This window comes from Pinus tabuliformis, chromosome 8, assembly GCF_031772625.1.
Source record: "Pinus tabuliformis cultivar Carrire ecotype Pingquan chromosome 8, CPIR1, whole genome shotgun sequence".
Taxonomy (NCBI): domain Eukaryota; kingdom Viridiplantae; phylum Streptophyta; class Pinopsida; order Pinales; family Pinaceae; genus Pinus; species Pinus tabuliformis.
In genome coordinates, this window is record NC_142294.1 from 1,198,316,488 (window position 1) to 1,198,337,778 (window position 21,291).

The following is a 21,291-nucleotide window of genomic DNA, read 5'->3' on the forward strand; positions in this document are numbered from 1 at the left end:
ACACACAGATCATAGATCAATACACCAGTATTTTGACGTGGTTAATGTTAGGTTCCTATACCAATAGGTTTCATTTTTCATGATTGACCTGGGAAGTGCCAAATATGTTCATCTTTTCATCCTGCAAAGGATCCATATTTTGTAAGAGCATTAGAAGAAAATTAAAAAATGTAAAGAGGGTATGCCCTAAAAGAATTATTAAAGGGAAAAAGGAGTAAATTGTTTAGAAAAAATGATAGAAATGAACCCCAAAGAAAGACCAGGAAAGTGGCTAGCCAAAATGCCACTGCTAGCTTGATCGATGGCCCAACAGTTCAATATGGACCATGCCATGTTTTAAATTGCTTGTTCTAGACTAGAGAATGAATATCTGTCCAAACAGTTCAAGCTTGGCAAATGAGTAGATAGGCAGAGAAATGAAGGAGCCCAACTGCTTAATCTGGGCCCTTGGAAGAAATAAGGGTAGCATTAGATAGGAGGACAGTCAAAAGAAAAGAGGACAATCAGGGTTTTCTAGTTCAAATGCACCAATCAAATGGAAGAAAAAATGCTAGATATATTAGGTTGGGTAGGTAATTTGAGGTTGCAGAAGCAGATGGGTGCCCATTATTGACTTGTCAAGGAAGACTCAAATCAACAGTGACATAAGCACCAAGGCAATTGTTGGACTGTGAAACAATGGATGCATGCCTAACCTCCCCTTTCCTCCCTCACAACAAACACTCACCAACATCGCCTTAAAGAGATTGAGATCTGCTCAAAAACTCTTAAACTTCACTCCATATCCATGAAAAACTTAAGTAAAACTTCTAGTTTTCTTAAAGGCTCAAAGCCACATTTCTTGTCTAAAATCATCATTCTAATTTCCTTTCATGCCTAATTTCACCTTATAAGCTTGGCATTCATCCATATAATCTCAATCCAAAAAGTCATATTAACTGCTAACTCTATTATTTAACTCCCTAAATCATCTTCCCTACCCCTAGTTGTACAAAAATTATATAAAATCCCAAAAATATTAAAAAGTCCCACCCCATGGCACTATAGCCATATAATGCAGTCTTGGGAAATATCTAGTCCATTTGGGCCTTGGTATTAGCCCTTCCGCGTCCAAGCCCCTGGGAGTAATTTAACATCTGGTTAAATTATTTAGCCGCGCCTAAACCCTCCATAAACCTTACCGCACTACCCTCCGCGATTGTATATTTTGGGATTAATTTAATCTTTCGTTAAATTAATAACCATGTACCAAACCACATAACCGGGAACCCATTAACCCTAAGGTTTGAACCCCCACCATATAAAGAAATGAATATAATATGCAGCAGGCCCCCGTACATTAACATGCCGCCAACTTCACGCTCCGTCAACCCTCCGATCTGCCCTCCCAGATTCGACGGCCCTCGCCGATTTCGGAGCGACCCCTACGTACGTGAGTTCGCGTCCGATAGCACGACGGTTTTGCCGTCATACAAAAGACGTGTGTCTTGTTTTAATTGTGTCGGACCGCCTTTGACACATACCGTCCCTATACCAAAGGCGGTCCGATAAAACCGATTACTGCCTTCTGTCCCTGCTGCCAGCGTCATACGCCACAACAACCCCCATGCCACTGTTCCGTCCTACCTGTCCACCTAATCATCCAGCCATGTCACCATGCCGTACCCGCTACCCACCAAATGACATCATGTTGACGTCATCCCGAAAAAGCGCCAAAAGTGCCAAAAGTTTCAAATTTTCATAAAATATGCAAAATCGACCATTTTTGTTCATTTTCATTGGACAATTTGGAAGCCCTGTGCATGCTGTTTTACGTCGTTTGTCCGCCCAAGTGCAAATTCGATCATCCGAGCCCCTACCGCCTGCAATTTCGATTCCATTGCTCGCCAATGAACCAGCTCAACACCCTCGGCACCATAAAAACCAGGTATTTGCCCAAATTCTACCTGTTTACCCCTGTTTTTCGCCGGTTTCTCCATTTTACTTGCTAAAAACTCTACAAATATCCAAACCAAGGACATTTCTGCACCCAATTGTTGTCTGAATTTACTCATCAAGCCTCTGTTCATAAGAAACCCCGTGAACCTGCGACCATTTGCAAAATTCACTGTTGAAAAAGCATTTCTAAGTCAGTTTGCCGAGAGAATCTTCAATACTACCCGTGCATTGACTCCTTTTACCAATATCCCCTGCAGGAACTTCCCTCATTTGGCTAAAATCATCCTCTTTCCCTCTCCAAATTTCTCACAGTCTCTTAATGCAGGGAATTCATTAACAAAAGAGAAGCATGTCTAGACTCTAAACTCTTTGAATTGCCTCTATAACATAACTACAGAGAGTGAAGCCCATTGCCTCATTCAAACTCAGTCTGCAACTCTTTTGCAAATCCTTAGAAGCTCTTTCATCAGCCTGTTGTTGCACTAATCCTATTTCTAAGGATAAACACAGATAAACCTCAAAATGGCCACTCCCACAGCTTTGAATATTGCCCCCTTGAATGCACCACATAGGAACTTGGAATGGTTGCCCCTTGCTGACAGGGATTACCAAATGAAGGAAACAGTGGAACTGACCAACAAATATCACATTGAAACCTTTTGTGAGATAAGGAAAAGATACAGAAGCAATGTTGATATCCTTGGTATCTGGGAGTCCAATCTGCCAATTTATTATCTCCCACAAGTAAATGTATTCGCTGACCTTATCCATCAATGTTGTGAGAATTATGAGCCCACTCAAAGAGCAGTTTTGGCTCCATCTGGGACTGTTTTGTTTCACATCATCCCTCAAGCCATAAACAGGATGTTGAACTTTGAGCCAACAAAGCCTCTGGTTCCTCTCTCCATGAAACTTCTACTTGACCAAGGTGCCAAGCTGCCTAGCTCAGAGATGATAAGAATTGCCCAGCTGTTCATGCAACCGGATTTTCAGCCCCGGCAGCCTCCTCCTTATCTACATGTATGGTTTAATGAAATAGGGAGAATGCTAGTAGACATCATATCCTGCATCTTAGGATTCAATACCAATGAGTATGTTGATGAGACAGTTTTGGTAATGTTGTCCATGTTTGCTCCAGGACAGCCCCTTGCTGTCCAGTATGATTATGCCACCTTTATGGCTGATAAGATTCATGAGAAATTCATGAACCTGGAGAGATAAAGGGTGTTCAAACATACCTCCTACATATATCATTTGCTGCTGTATTATCAGCCTCATAGTTTCCCAGTTTTCCTCGGAAAATTAGATGCCAAGGGGGAGCGAAGGTATGTAATATTTTGGTTAGCAGTCTGCCACCATGTTTATTAATCTCCATATACCTACTGCAAGTTTACTGACCTATTTATACACCCAGCTTCCTCCTTACTGGTGAGCACTCCTCTTCCTAGACTCGCTGATGAGATGCAAAAGATTCTGCAGCTTTCCAAAAGCTACAGCATTGGTGACTAGTATTTTTACCAAAACCACATAGTAATCAGGATTTATGGTTGTGAATTGGCCCCTTACAGACTGCCCAAATATGTCCCCATGAGACTATTTGCCTTGGAATACTTCCGGCAATTCGGTAATGCAGATATGATTCATTTCTATGGAAGAAGCAAAAAGGCACGGCTCAAGATTAGGCATAAATTGGGGCCATTTATTTTCAATAAGAGAGAAGAAGCTTGGGCGGAGGCAGACAAAATGTTGAAAAAATTTCTGTTACTAAAAACAAGCTTTTATTGGGCACCATATGACCCCAATCACTTTATAAGCCTTAGAAGAATCAAATATAGGCTTGCAGCATATGAACACTGCAATATCCCTCAAATTGAACAACATGCTAATCAACAAGAATGGGTTAAGGGCACCCTAGTTGAAGAATTTTCTGAGGAAGAAATAGCAGAAAAAGCAATCAAAGATCTTGAAAAAGCAGTTGACTTGGAATATTTTGGACAGGTGTTTTTCATAGCCCCTCGGCATCTTGGAGAAGGCACCTCATCTGCCACTGCCTCCCAGCAACTTGCCCAAGTAAGTGCCCCAACAGCAACAACAGATAAAGGTAAAGGGGTGCAGCATTCAGAAGAGCAAGTAGAAAATTTGGAACAGCAAGAAATGATGGTAGATCGGCCAACTTCTACTGATCAACAAAGTCAAGGGCAAGACCCTTCTACTCAAGCAAAGGTGACAGAAATCCCAGTGTTACAGACACCTCTTAATGAGGAAAGGGCAAAGAAAAGGGATAGATAAGAAGAAACCCCTTCGGGGAAATCCATCGAGCAGCAAGGGGAAAGGAGACAGAGGTTGAATCCTTTTTCAGAAGAGGAAATTCCAGAAGGACAAACAGAACAGCAAGTTCCCCCCAGCATGGAGACATCAGCCAGCTCCTTTCAGCAGGAGCAAGAGAGACAACAAGGGGTGGAGGTAACATCCACCAGCCAACAGAGCCGATAGGGCTCTGACATCAAAAAGGAATTTACTGAGATCAAGGCTAGAAATGAGCCAGTGAGGTACCAGCTGTACAACCAATTGCTAAGGATGGCACCCACCAATCAGCAAAGGCTAATGTCATCCTATGACATCCAGGATGGAAAAATGACTCTTAGTCATTTTAGACCTACAATGCAGCAACACCAATCGGCTGCTAACTGTATTAGAACCAATCTGGAAGTGTTCGCTAAAGATATCCATCCCATGGACCAGATTGAATTGCACAAGCAGACCGGGGAAATGGTATATTCCACCTTGGCAGATAAAACATTGTTAGCCCATAGATTGCAAAACTCTTTGCACAATACTTCTGCCCGACTAGAATTGGAGAAAGCTTCATCGGAGGCCAAGGACAATAGAATCAAATCCTTGGAGGAAATCATTATAGAGCTGGGACATGATCCCACTGATCCCAAGGGCATGTAAGCTTTGATAAAAAAGAAGGACGAAGACATAGCCGCCCCTAGAAGACAAATCAAGCTGTCATCTACATTGCATCCTCAAACTGCAGAGGTAGCACAACAAAAATAAGAGCAGGATGTGGTAGCTTTGCTTATGACCTTGCATAAAAGGTTGATAGAGACAGAGAGTGCCTTGGAGGCATCATTACAGGGAAAACAGGGAGAGTTGGCATCTCAGCCAATTCAAACGGCTCAGATCTTTACAGCTGCTCCTCCTACGGCCACCATAACAGTCCCTCCCCCTACTCCAGCATCAGAAGCAGGTACCACAAGTTCAACACCAATTTCAGCAACTACTACAGTACCTGCAAAGCAAGACACCAGCCTGAGAATGGACAATATGATGAAAGAAATAGAAGCCCTGGAATTGCAAATGGCAGAACTGAAAGAGACCAAATAAAAGCTGGCTAAAATTGAGGAAAAATATGACAAGTCAAAGCAGGAGGTAGCTGAGAAGACAAGGAAAGTGAAAGCCCTGGAAAAAAGGATAAAGGAACTAGAGAAATAGCTCACTTTTGATAGAACTCTAGCTGATATCAAGAAAATTTTGTGGGCCAAGATTTGCCAATCCATTATAGACCAATGGCAATCCATTGAAACCATGCATGAGAAAATGGATTTGATAGGCATAGCTCAATTTTAGAATCAAAAGGCTAGAGCATCTTTGGGTAATATGCCTAAGCAAGCTAATAGGATGATCCAATTCCTGAACACTAACACCAAGGAGCAGTTGGCAGCAATAGGAATCAGGAATAGCACTGACACTATCTTGCTAATAAAAAGGGTATTGACCCTAAGGAATTTTGTGCAAACCTTGGAAAGAAAGTGCCAAGAGATGCAAGCAGAAGTAGATGAGTGCAGAATAAAGATCACGACATTACAAAGCAGAGTGCTACCCAACCTAGCAACCAGCGCTGGAAGACTGCTGTCACATGAGCATTATGCCAATAGGGTAAACAATTATGATTCCAATCAAATCACAACTTCCTCAAGCACATCAGAAGAAACAGGGCCTCCATCTGGACAGAGTGTCTTTGATAAATTAGAAAATCTATTCTACATTGCACACGAGATAAACCATCTCTTTGAAACCCAACCAAACTTTTATAGGTACACTGAAGCTGATGAGACATTGATCAAAATACAAAGGCATCAGCTACCTACAGAGGATTGGTGGAGAGGAATGATGGAGACATTGCTCAGGTGATTTTGATTATTAATTCTTTTTTGTAAGCTACAGGTCAGCACATACAGATGGTATGCTCCACCTGTCAAAAGGGAAGAAAAGGCAGTGCAAGGCAGAAACAGAATGATCACTACAGCTCAATAAATGCAAAGAAGCCGAGCACCGATGATGAAGACAAAGACAAAGACAGCAACAAGCAGTATACCAGCGACAGGACAGCACACGCAGAATAAATGCGCAACAAGCAGCCGACTCATTCAGCCCAGAAAGTCAAAACTCCTCTGACAAATTGGACAGCTAGCGCATTCATCTTTACTACAACATTTATTCCTTCACTTACTACTTCTTAAATAGTTGGTAAAGAAAGTTATGAGTTGAAAGCTTATCCTCATGATATTTTGTATCTTCCTTTTGTATAAATACCCCCCCACAACATGTATTTGGGGTTGGTAATTTCATTTCTGAACTGCGCTGTAAGTTATCAAAGCTATATAATACAAAGGTTGCTAAAATTTCAATGTGCTGAACCATCTGAATGTGGAAGTAAAGCTCCAGGAATGCTACAGAATTCTTGCATCTTTTATGGATCAATAAGTCCATCTTCTCTGTGTTTTTATGTTTTCTATGTATGCAATTTCATGTATGTTCCAATAAACTTGGTAGCAGAGAAGAGGAATATCACAGAATTTGCCTAAGGGTACTCTATGTTCAATCTCAGTTACTGTATATGTTTTCTTCACAATTAATCATAAATAGGAATTCTTAATTGCTCCTATTTGCATTAGTTATTTCATTCTGAATGTTGCTTAGGAATTCTTCATTGCTCCTTAGTAATCTTCATGCACTTTCTCTCTGCCAGCATAATGAAAGATTTTTCAATGCCTTTCATTCTCTGACTTAATTTCACCATTTCAGATATCAAAATTGCTCCTAAATTGACTACCCTGCTCTGTAGCAAACTCCTTTTACCCAAAAGATCACTTCAACACTTCACCAGTTCATTCACTCTAACTCCATCTACCCAATGGAAGAAACTATTTCCTACTTGTATTCCTGTTCCACCTGAAATTACCGTCCAACAAATTCAAAACAAACAAAAATTGTGCATAATAGCTGGCCTAAAATACTCCATAAACAAAGCTAAACTTACAAAGAGAGAGCCCTCTCTGGTTGCAGGTAGGCTAGGACCTGCAGCTAAAAGATTGGTTAGTGGTTACCTCGGCCGTATTCCCTTCAGGAGGCAGGGAACAACCTGAGTGATAACATCATTGGCGACTCAACTGGGGAATGAATGTTTATTTGTAACTACTGTCTATTTTCTAAAAATTACAGACGGAGCCTGAAGTTAGCCAGGTAGCCTCTGAAACTGTTCTTGCTGTGCATTTACAGGAGTAAGTAAAAGTTGCTTCAGTCAATCTCTAGCGTAGTTCCAGACTGTAAACAGCTGTCCTAAACATCTGATCAGTTTCCCTATTTTAAACATATTCAAAGGGAAAAGCCAAAGCCTCCCATATTTCGAAGAAAATACAAAAACAGATTTAGGAGCTGGCTCCAAAGAAGAAAACTCTGTACACCAGGTCAAATCCTGACCCAGATCCTCTAGCCGCTTTTGAAAATCCCAACTTTATCCCAAAAATCCTTAGGAAACAAGAGGAACAAGAAGATTTTGCTAATTCAAGCCTTGAAACAGTTCAACAAAACTATATTCCAACCCCTGCCAAAGCTTCAGTCCATCCTCACATTGCTCCTAATTCTCCTTCTTCCTCATCCACCTCTCAAAGCACTTTCCCTACCCCTCCATCCACTGCACATATTTCAACTCCATTCCCCGCAGTTCCAGCTATCCCATTTCTTCCTGTTGTCCCATTTGTCCCTATAAATATGGCAAATAGATATGCTCCTTTACAGTTACCTAGAAATCCTGGGGTTATGCCTCAAGATTATCAAAGTAATATTACTTATTTTGATGGTACTGGTACATATACAACCCAACAACATACAAAGAAAATGCAAGACTATTTTGAGAACTATGAAATTGGCGATGATGATGTAAGAATGAAGATTTTCGTCCAAAGTTTAACTGGTGATGTTAGGACTTGGTTTAGAGCACTTGTTGTCAACTCTATAGCCAATCCTGATGCCCTTTGAATAGGTGGGAAAAGAAGAAGGATCCATTGCATATCCTATCAGAGTATGACAGTATAAAAAGAGGCCCACAAGAAACTGTCCTAGATTATTGTGATAGATTCAACAATGTATACAATGCCATCCCTCAAAACCTTAGACCTCCACCTGACTTAGCCTTAATAAAATTCCCTGATGGATTTGATTCTGACATGGCATATCAACTGAGGGAAAGAGCCCCTCCAACCTTAGCAGATATGCAGAATATAGCTGTTAGTGTAGAGGCAAATATCATTGCCAAAAGAAATCGAGCAAGAGCTTAAAGAAGAACAACATTCAAAGAGGAACCTTCAGCATTTGAACAAAAATTGGATGCAATCATCAAAGGCATGGACAGACTTGGGGATAGGGTGGAAACCATCAAAAGAAAGTCATCATGGGAAGGTCAATCAAGTACTGCAAGAAACCTGAACTTTAGAAAGAATCAAAATCCAAATGTTGGAAGGGTTGGTCCCGACTAGAACATCAGACCTCCCTTTCAAGAAAATTATGTCGAAGCCTCAACATCTAGTGAACCAACAGAGGACCCTCATATCAATTTGATGGGTTTGGACAGTGAACACCAAGTCTTTCTAACACAAGAAGATCAAGAGGCCCATAATTTCAATCAATTTCAAACCAAATCAGGAGAGTCATTCGATTTTAGAGAAGGCTATGATGCAGCAGTCTATGAGGTTCATAAACAATACAAATTAAGAAGTAGAACCATAGATGTGCCTGAACCTACCAAGCTCAAGGATACTAAGCAGCCAAAGAAAGTAAAAGATAAAGTTGCGCTCACAGAAAATTCTGATAAAATAGACCCTAACCCAAGAGAAGTTACTGTGGAGGATATATCATATGTACAGCCCACAAAAAATCAGACATTTACATGTCCTCCCACAAAAGCAAATCCAAACAGTGTTCCTGAAAATATTTCTAGAAAAGAGGTACTTCAAAACAACATTCAAAATCAAGAGAAGATCATTGAAAATCCAGCTGAAAAAGAAAAGTTTGTTGTCCACAACACAAAGCTGCAGACAGAAAAACCCTTTAATTTAGAAACAGAAATTGGCAAGCTGAAAATAGCTATTCCTCTCTCTGAATTAGCCAAACATGAGATATACAGACAACAAATCAATAGGTCACTCCAAATACCAAACAATAGGGATGCTGTAAATGTTTTAGATGATCAACCTGAATTAGTTTTTGGTCCTGAGGTCAATGGTAAAATAGCAGATGGAGTTCCTCCATTTTATGTGAGTTTGAACATTCATGACAAATTGCGCCATATTGCAATGTTTGATTCAGGAGCTTCCCATAACCTAATGCCTAAATCTGTGATGGAAAGACTAGACCTAGACATCACAAGACCCTACAAATATTTGTTCTGATTTGATTCCAGCCAGCTCAGGTGTCTAGGCCTAATCAAATACTTTTGTGTTTCCTTGGTCCAATATCCAGTTAAAACAATCTTGATGGATGTGGTGGTAGCTGACATTCCACCCAAGTATGGCATGCTTTTATCCAGATCTTGGGGTGCAAAACTCCAAGGATCTTTGCAGCTAGACATGTCCTATGCCACTATTTCAGTCTTTGGATAGCCAAAGAGATTGTACCGTGAAACACTGATGAAATATGTGGTGAGTAGTCAAGAAAAGCCCCAAAATTTCCCCATCTATGCAATGCATTCCAACATGGATTCATTCATTTTATATAATGTTGAAATGTGCCCCAAAACTGATGCCAAACTCCTGATAACAACACAACCAGAAAGCATGGATGAAAAATCTACTGCTCAAGATCAAAAAATTGTCAATATGACTAATGCAATAAAGAAAAACGACACATCATATGATTCACAGGAAACCAATTTGCCCACTAAACAAATTTCCAAAACTCTCAATGCAAGTCATAACCAAGAAATCTTATGGTACCTAGAGTTTGATGGCTCAGTAAACAAATTAGGAGCAGGGGCGGGGGTTTCGATACACAACATGCAAAATAACCATGCTGAAGGTCATGCATATAGATTAAACTTCAGATGCACAAACAATATGGCCGAGTATGAAGCCCTTTTTCTAGGGCTCAAGCTGATCAGAGGACTAGGTGCAACAAAAATTTCAATACTAGGGGATTCTGATCTGATCATACAACAGATAAAGGGAAATTTCGTCACTAATGATCTTAGGTTGAGGGCTTACAGAGGGGCAGCCATTGAAATACTTAACACTTTCTTTGAATTTCAGCTCACCAAAATTTCAAGAAAGCACAATTTACATGCACATAGCTTGGCAACATTTGCCAGCACTTGCAAGCTTCCTTTTGAGCCTAGTCACCATTTCATTGCCGAAATAAAACATAGACCTGTTGTCCCTGATAATGTCAAAAATTGGCAGAGCTTTGAAAATGACACACAGATAAATAACTTCCTGACTTTGAAGGAGAAATTCTCCAGCATGAACATTGATACTAGCACTGTGGATGATGAAAAACAAATGCACATAATTGAACAAAATATATCAGCTGAGACAGCAAATCTGATCTTGCACCCAACCACTTTTGATGTCAAAAATGTACAAAAACTGAAGCAAACAAATTGTGATGAAATAGCTGAGGCAGAAGCTGAAGTAATTGAACTAAAAGACAATTTTCTGCCCACAAGTTTAACCCCTTTGGAGGATTTATTCGATTCAAATGACATTTCAAGGAAGCCGAAGATGCAACCACTGAATGCTAAAATTGAGGATTGTAACATTGGAACCACACAAAATCCCAGAATGGTAAAACTATCCAAAGCATTGTGTGCTGATCAGAAATTGAAATACATTGACTTGTTTAAGGAATTCCAAGATGTGTTTGCTTGGGGTTATGAAGACCTCAAATCCTATGATACCTCAATCATCCAACATACTATACCTTTGAAAGAGAATCAAAAACCTTTTAAACAAAAGCTTAGAAGAGTGAATCTTGTCCTTCTCCATCTGATTGAAAAAGAAGTTAAATGAATGTATGAGGCAGGAATCATTGCTCCAATTAGGTTCTCGGAGTGGATTACAAATCTAGTCCCTACTAGGAAGAAAATGGGAGAGATAAGACTATGTGTTGACTTGAGAAATTTGAACAAAGTCTCTCTCAAATACCATTACCCCTTGCCCAAAATGGACCATATCCTACAAAGGGTGGTGGGAGCCTCTAGGATCTCATTATTAGATGGATTCTCAGGATTCAATCAGATTTTAGTATACCCAGATGACCAAGACAAAAATGCCTTTACAACACCATGGGGAACCTTTAAATATGTCAAAATTCCTTTTGGACTCAAAAATGCAGGGGCCACTTTTCAAAGAGCAATGGATATAGCCTTCGCCAAAGAAATCCATGATTTCCTAGTAATCTACCTTGATGATCTCACTGCCTTTTCAAAATCATACCAAGAACACTTAGAACATTTGAGGCAAGTGTTCCTAATTTGTAGAAAATATGGCATATCATTGAATCCAAAGAAATCATTGTTTGGCCTAGAGGAAGGCAAGCTCCTAGGTCACATCATTTCAAAAGATGGCATTAGGATCGACCCGGACATAATTCAAGCTATCCTTCAAGTGCCTCATCCAAGAAACATCAAAGAACTACAAGCTTTTCTAGGGAAGATTAACTTCTTGAGAAGATTCATTCCTAATTTGGCCGAGCTCATAAGACTATTAAACAATATGTTGAAGAAAGATTCTAAAGTAAAATGGACCATGGAAGCCAAACAAGCCTTTGAGGACATCAAAAGAGCTTTGAAAAATACACCAGTCCTCACAAGTCCCAGGTTTGATAGAGATTTCATCATTTTTTCCTTTGCCTCTGAGCATACAATTGCTGCTGTCCTATTGCAAAAAGATGACCAAGGGTGTGAGAAACCCATTGCTTTCTTCAACAAAGCTCTTAGAGATGCTCCCTTAAAATATCAGATCATGGAAAAGCAAGCTTATGCCCTTGTAAAGGCCATCAAGGATTTCAGAATTTACATTTTATACTCTCATGTGATTGCCTATGTCCCAAATACTGTGGTTAAAGATATTTTAACTCAAGAAGGAATTGAAGGCAAGAGGGGCAAATGGATAGCCAATATTTTAGAGTATGATATTGAAATCAAGCCTACAAAACTGATAAAAGGGCAGGGACTAGCCAAACTGATGACTGAAACCAATTTCCAAGCCCTTGATATCAATGAACTGGACAACGAAGAGGAGATGGCGACTCCACAGATCAATCAAGCCTTTTTACAATCCCCTTGGTATGCTGATATATGTTTTGTATTGTTAAACCTACAAGCTCCTCCAGGGTTGTCTAGAACTAAGAAGAGATTCTTGAAAATGAAGGCATCAAAGTTTTGCATTATAGACAACGTTTTGTTTTGGAAAAATCATGAAGGAATTTTACTTAATTGCCTAACATTGGATGAAACTGAAAATGTCCTCAAGGAATTTCATGCAGGTGACTGTGGAGGACACCTATACTAGAAATAAACAGCTGATAAAATCCTAAGGGCTGGATTTTATTGGCCCTCCCTATTTGCTGATGTGAAAAAATTTGTAATGTGTTGCCATAAATGCCAGATCTTTGAAGGCAAGAGAAAGTTGTTACCTTTACCACTCAAACCTATTTCAGCTGAAAGACCATTCCAACAATGGGGTTTAGACTTCATTGGGGAAATCCACCTAGGAAATCCACCCTTCATCTTCTGGCCAACATAGGTGGATTTTTACTGCCACAGACTACTTTACCAAATGGATAGAAGCCTTCCCTTGTAGGCAAGCCAATGACTCCATTATTATGCAATTTTTAGAAACCAACATCTTGTCCAGATTTGGCTGTCCAGATAAAATTATTACAGACAATGCTGTTGCTTTCAAATCCAAAAAAATGATCAACTTTTGCCACAAATACCACATGACGTTGGGCCATTCCGCAACCTATTACCCTCAAGGAAATGGCCTAGTTGAGTCCTCCAACAAAAGCCTCATCAACATCATCAAAAAGGTCTTGGAAGAGAACAAAAAGAATTGGCATAAGAAGCTGGTAAATGCACTATGGGCAGACAGATTGACCACTAAAAGATCTATTGGTACAAGTCCCTATGAATTGGTTTATGGAATGGAGGCCAGATTTCCTTCATCTTTGGGAATCCCTGTGATCAAGTTACTACAAGAGATACAAGCAGAGCCTAATGATATTCAAAGAAGGATCAATCAAACTATTCACTTGCAGCAGACAAGAGAAGAAGTATATTAGAGAACCTAGGTCCTACAAGATAAACTCAAGAAGATATTTGATAAAAGAACAAAAGCTGAAGATTTCTTCATAGGAAACAAAGTGCTGAGATGGGACTCCAGGAGGGAAGATAAAGGGAAACATGGCAAGTTTGATTTCCTATGGAAGGGGCCATATATTATTCAAGTTGTACAAGGTAATAACACTTATTTTTTGAAGAGTTTGGATGGCACAAATACTGAAGAAGGCCCAGTCAATGGGAGAATGATCAAACATTATTTTGATCCCCTTTGATGAACACAACACAGCTATATATTTTGTACATAAATATTTGTACTTCCAGCATTTTTATTTACAGTGGTTAGGTAAGGAACCAAATGCAGCAAATTTTGAAGAAAAATCAGGGAGCTGCATCACCTTTTGATGTGTATTTTGAGTCCACCATAAGAAATCAAGAAAAGGACTTGGGAAGGCTAAAGATGTTGATAAGCAATCAGAAAAATCAGCAAAGACTGAGCTGTAGTTTTGCACAGAGCAGCTCAAAAAGGTACTACATGCAGGTTACAAAGATTCAGATCATTGGTCTCCAAGAGAAGGGAGTTTTAGGCTACAACAAACGTTGAAAAATAAGGCTATTTGAACTGATGTTCTTGGCCTTCCACAAGCAAAGGCCATCCCCAAGTGGAGCCACTGTTAGGTTCCTATACCAATAGGTTTCATTTTTCATGATTGACCTGGGAAGTGCCAAATATGTTCATCTTTTCATGCTGCAAAGGTTCCATATTTTGTAAGAGCATTAGAAGAAAATTAAAAAATGTAAAGAGGGTATGCCCTAAAAGAATTATTAAAGGGAAAAAAGAGTAAATTGGTCAGAAAAAATGATAGAAATGAACCCCAAAGAAAGACCAGGAAAGTGGCTAGCCAAAATGCCACTGCTAGCTTGATGGATGGCCCAACAGTTCAATCTAGACCATGCCATGTTTTAAATTGCTTGTTCTAGACTAGAGAATGAATATCTGTCCAAACAGTTCAAGCTTGGCAGATGAGTAGATAGGCAGAGAAATGAAGGAGCCCAACTGCTTAATCTGGGCCCTTGGAAGAAATAAGGGTAGATTTAGATAGGAGGACAGTCAAAAGAAAAGAGGACAATCAGGGTTTGCTAGTTCAAATGCACCCAATAAAATGGAAGAAAAAATGCTAGATATATTAGGTTGGGTAGGTAATCTGAGGTTGCAGAAGCAGATGGGTGCTCATTATTGAATTGTCAAGGAAGACTTAAATCAGCAATGACATAAGCACCAAGGCAATTGTTGGACTGTGAAACAATGGATGCATGACTAACCTCCCCTTTCTTCCCTCACAACAAACACTCACCAACATCCCCTTAAAGAGATTGAGATCTGCTCAAAAACTCTTAAACTTCACTCGATATCCATGAAAAACTTAAGTAAAACTTCTGGTTTGCTTAAAGGCTCAAAGCCACATTTCTTATGTAAAATCATCATTCTAATTTCCTTTCATGCCTAAGTTCACCTTATAAGCTTGGCATTCATCCATATAATCTCAATCCAAAAATTCATATTAACTGCTAACTCTATTATTTAACTCCCTAAATCATCTTCCCTACCCCTGGTTCTACAAAAATTATATAAAATCCCAAAAATATTAAAAAGTCCCACCCCATGGAACTATAGCCATATAATGCAGTCTTGGGAAATGTCTAGTCCATTTGGGCCTTGGTATTAGCCATTCCGCGTCCAAGCACCTGGGAGTAATTTAACATCTGGTTAGATTATTTAACCATGCTTAAACCCTCCATAAACCTTACCACACTACCCTTCGCGCTTGTATATTTTGGGATTAATTTAATCTTTCGTTAAATTAATAACCATGTACCAAACCACATAACCGAGAACCCATTAACCCTAATGTTTGAACCCTCGCCATATAAATAAATGAATATAATATGCAGCAGGCCCCATACATTAACATGTCGCCAGCTTCGCGCTCCGTCAACCCTCCGATCCGCCCTCCCAGATCCGATGGCCCTCGCCAATTTCAGAGCGACCCCTACGTACGGGAGTTAGCGTCCGATAGCATGGCGGTTTTGTCGTTGTACAAAAGAAGTGTGTCCTGTTTTAATTGCGTCGGGCCGCCTCTGACACATACCGCCCCCATACCAAAGGTAGTCCGATAAAACCATTTACCGCCTTCTGTCCCCGCTGCCAGTGTCATATGCCATGCCAGCCCCCACGCCACTGTTCCGTCCTACCTGTCTGACTAATCATCTAGCCACATCACCATGCCATACTCTCTACCCGCCAAATGACATCATGCTAACGTCATCCTAAAAAAGCGCCAAAAGTGTCAAACTTTCATAAAATATGCCAAATCGACCATTTTTGTTCATTTTCATTGGACAATTTGGAAGCCCTGTGCATGCTGTTTTACATCGTTTGTCCGCCCAAGTGCAAATTCGATCATCCGAGCTGCTGCCGCCTACAATTTCGATTCCATTGCTTGCCATTGAACCAGCTCAACACCCTCGGTGCCATAAAAACCAGGTATTTGCCCAAATTATACCTGTTTACCCCTGTTTTTCATTGATTTCTCCATTTTACTTGCTTAAAACTCTGCAAATATCCAAACCAAGGACATTTCTGCACCCAATTTCTGCTTGAATTTACTCAATAACCCTCTGTTCATAAGAAACCCTGCGAACCCGTGACCATTTGCAAAATTCACCGTCGAAAAAGCATTTCTAAGTCAGTTTTTCGAGAGAATCTTCAATACTACCCGTGGATTGACTCCTTTTACCAATATCCCCTACAGGAACTTCCCTCATTTGGCTAAAATCATCCTCTTTACCTCTGCAAATTGCCTGCAGTCTCTTAATGCAGGGAATTCATTAACAAAAGAGAAGCCTGTCTAGACTCTAAACTCTCTAAATTGCCTCTATATCATAATTACAAACATTGAAGCCCATTGCCTCATTCAAACTCAGTCTGCAGGTCTTTTACAAATCCTCAGCAGCTCTTTCATCAGCCTGTTGTTGCACTAATCCTATTTCCAAGGATAAACATAGATAAACCTCAAAATGGCCACTCCCACAGCTTTGAATATTTCCCCCTTGAATGCACCACATAGGAAATTGGAATGGCTGCCCCTTGCTGACAGGGATTACCAAATGAAGGAAAAAGTGAAACATTTTGTGAGGTAAGGAAAAGATACAGAAGAAATGATGATATCTTTGGTATCTGGGAGTCCAATCTGCCAATTTATTATCTCCCACAAGTAAATGTATTCGCTAACCTTATCCATCAATGTTGTGAGAATTATGAGCCCACTCAAAGAGCAGTTTCGGCTCCATCTGGGAATGTTTTGTTTCACATCACCCCTCAAGCAATAAACAGGATCCTGAACTTTGAGCTAACAAAGCCTCTAGTTCCTCTCTCCATGAAACTTCTGCTTGACCAAGGTGCCAAGCTGCCCAGCTCAGAGATCACAAGAATTGCCCAGCTGTTCATGCAACCAGATTTTCAGCCCCAACAGTCTCCTCCTTATCTACATGTATGGTTTAATGAAATAGGGAGAATGCTAGTAGACATCATATCCTGCATCTTAGGATTCAATACTAGTGAGTATGTTGATGAGACAGTTTTGGTAATATTGTCCATGTTTGCTCCAGGACAGCCCCCTACTTTCCAATATGATTATGCCACCTTTATAGATGATAAGATTCATGAGCAATTCATGAACCTAGAGAGAGAAAGGGTGTTCAAACATACCTCCTACATATATCATTTGATGTTGTACTATCAGCCTGATAGTTTCCCAGTTTTCCTCAGAAAATTCGATGCCAAGGGGGAGAGAAGGTCTGTAATATTTTGGTCAGCAGTCTGCCACCATGTTTATTACTCTCCATATACCTTCTGCGAGTTTATTGACCTATTTATACACCCAGCTTCCTCCTTACTGGTGAGCACTCCTCTTCCTAGACTCACTGATGAGATGCAAAAGATTCTGCAGCTTTCCAAAAGCTACAGCATTGGTAACTGGTATTTTTACCAAAACCACACAGTAATTAGGATTTATGGTTGTGAATTGGCCCCTTATGGACTGCCCAAATATGTCCCCATGAGACTATTTGCCTTGGAATATTTTCGGCAATTTGGTAATGCAAATATGATCCATTTCTATGACAAAAGCAAAAAGGCACAACTCAAGATTAGGCATCAATTGGGGCCATTTATTTTCAATAAGAGAGAAGAAGCCTGGGTGGTGGCAGACAAAATGTTGAAAAATTTTCTGTTACTAAAAACAAGCTTTTATTGGGCACCATATGACCCCAATCACTTTATAAGCCTTAGAAGAATCAAATACAGGCTTGCAGCATATGAACAGTGCAATATCCCTCAAATTGAACAACATGCTAATCAACAAGAATGGGTTAAGGGCACTCTAGTTGAAGAATTTTCTGAGAAAGAAATAGCAGAAAAAACAATCAAAGATCTTGAAAAAGCAGTTGACTTGGAATCTTTTGGACAGGTGTTTTTCACAGCCCCTCGGCATCTTGGAGAAGGCACCTCATCTGCCACTGCCTCCCAGCAACCTGCCCAAGTAAGTGCCCCAACAGCAACAACAGATAAAGGTAAAGGGGTGCAACATTCAGAAGAGCAAGTAGAAAATTTGGAACAGCAAGAAACGATGGCAGATCGGCCTACTTCTACTGATGAACAAAGTCAAGGGCAAGACCCTTCTACTCAAGCAAAGGCGACAGAAATCCCAGTGTTACAGACACCTCTTAATGAGGAAAGGGCAAAGAAAAGGGATAGACAAGAAGAAACCCCTCTAGGGACATCCACCGAGCAGCAAGGGGAAAAGAGACAGAGGTTGAATCCTTTTTCAGAAGAGGAAATGCCAGAAGGACAAATAGAACAGCAAGTTCCCCCCAGCATGGAGACATCGGCCAACTCCTTTCAGCAGGAGCAAGAGAGACAACAAGGGGTGGAGGTAACATCCACCAGGCAACAGAGCCGACAGGGCTCTGACATCAAAAAGGCATTTACTGAGATCAAGGCTAGAAATGAGCCAGTGAGATACCAGCTGTACAACCAGTTGCTAAGGATGGCACCCACCAATCAGCAAAGGCTAATGTCAGCCTATGACATCCAGGAAGGAAAAATGACTCTCAGTCATTTCAGACCTACAATGCAGCAACCCCAATCAGCTGCTAACTATATTAGAACCAATCTGGAAGTGTTCGCTAAAGATATCCATCCCATGGACCAGATTGAATTGCACAAGGGAAATGGTATATTCCACCTTGGCAGAGAAAACATTGTTAGCCCATAGATTGCAAAACTCTTTGCACAATACTTCTGCCCAACTAGAATTGGAGAAAGCTTCATCGCAGGCCAAGGACAACATAATCAAATCTTTGGAGGAAATCATTATAGAGCTGGGACATGATCCCACTGATCCCAAGGGCATGCAAGCTTTGATAAAAAGAAGGACGAAGACATAGCTACCCTTAGAAGACAAATCAAGCTGTCATCTACATTGCATCCTCAAACTGCAGAGGTAGCACAACAAAAAGAAGAGCAGGATGTGGTAGCTTTGCTTATGACCTTGCATAAAAGGTTGATAGAGACAGAGAGTGACTTGGAGGCATCATTACAGGGAAAATAGGGAGAGTTGGCCTCTTAGCCAATTCAAACGACTCAGATCTTTACTGCTACTCCTCCTACGGCGACCATAACAGTCCCTCCCCCTACTCCAGCATCAGAAGCAGGTACCTCAAGTTCAGCACCAATTTCAGCAACTACTACAGCACCTGCGAAGCAAGACACCAACCTGAGAATGGACAATATGATGAAAGAAATAGAAGCCCTGGAATTGCAAATGGCGGAATTGAAAGAGACCAAAGAAAAGCTGGCTAAAATTGAGGAAAAATATGACAAGTCAAAGCAGGAGGTAGCTGAGAAGACAAGGGAAGTGAAAGCCCTGGAAAAAAGGATAAAGGAACTGGAGAAAGAGCTCACTTTTGATAGAACTCTAGCTGATATCAAGAAAATTCTGTGGGCCAAGATTGGCCAATCCATTACAGACCAATGGCAATCCATTGAAACCATGCATGAGCAAATGGATTTGATAGGCATAGCTCAATTTGAAAATCAAAAGGCTAGAGCATATTTGGGTAATATGCCTGAGCAAGCTAATAGGATGATCCAATTCCTGAACACTCACACCAAGGAGCAGTTGGCAGCAATAGGAATCAGGAATAGGACTGACACTATCTTGCTAATAAAAAGGGTATTGACCCTAAGGAATTTTGTGCAAACCTTGGAAAGAAAGTGCCAAGAGATGCAAGCAGAAGTAGATGAGTTCAGAATAAAGATCACAACATTACAGAGCAGAGGGCTACCTAGCCTAGTAACCAACGCCGGAAGACTGTTGTCACATGAGCATTATGCCAACAGGGTAAACAATTATGCTTCCAATAAAATCAAAGCTTCCTCAAGCACATCAGAAGAAACAGGGCCTCCATCTGGATAGAGTGTCTTTGATAAATTAGAAAATCTATTCTACATTGCACACAAGATAAACCATCTCTTTGAAACCCAGCCAAACTTTTATAGGTACACTGAAGCTGATGAGACATTGATCAAAATACAAAGGCATCAGCTACCTACAGACGATTGGTGGAGAGGAATGATGGAGACATTGCTCAGGTGATTTTGATTATTAATTCTTTTTTGTAAGCTACAAGTCAACACATACAGATGGTATGCTCCACCTGTCAAAAGGGAAGAAAAGGCAGTGCAAGGCAGAAACAGAATGATCACTATTTCTCAATAAATGCAAAGAATCTGAGCACCGATGATGAAGACAAAGACAAAGACAACAACAAGCAGTATACCAGTGATAGGACAACACATGCAGAATAAATTCGTAGCAAGCAACCGACTCATTCAGCCCAGAAATTCAAAACGCCTCTGACAAATTGGATAGCTAGTGCATTCATCTTTACTACAGGATTTATTCCTTCACTTACTACTTCTTAGACAATTGGTAAAGAAAGTTATCAGTTGAAAGCTTATCCTCATGATATTTTGTATCTTCCTTTTGTATAAATACCCCCCACAACATGTATTTGGGGTTGGTAATTTCATTTCTGAACTACGATGTAAGTTATCAAAGATATATAATACAAAGGTTGCTGAAATTTCAGTGTGCTGAACCATTTCAATGTGGAAGTAAAGCTCCAGGAACGCTACAGAATTCTTGCGTATTTTATGGATCAATAAGTCCCTCTTCTCTGTGTTTTTATGTTTTCTTTGTATGCAATTTCATGTATGTTCCAATAAACTTGGTAGCAGAAAAGAAGAATATCATAGAATTTGCTTAAGGGCACTTTGTGTTCAATCTCAGTTACTATATATGTTTTCTTCAGAATTAATCATAAATAGGAATTCTTAATTGCTCCTATTTGCATTAGTTCTTTCATTCTGAATGTTGCTTAGGAATTCTTCATTGCTCCTTGGTAATCTTCATGCACTTTCCCTCTGCCAGCATAATGAAAGATTCTTCAGTGCCTTTCATTCTATGACTTAATTTCACCATTTCAGATATCAAAATTGCTCCTAAATCGACTACCCTGCTCTGTAGCAAACTCCTTTTACCCAAAAGAACACTTCAACAATTCACCAGTTCATTCACTCTGACTCCATCTACCCAATGGAAGAAACT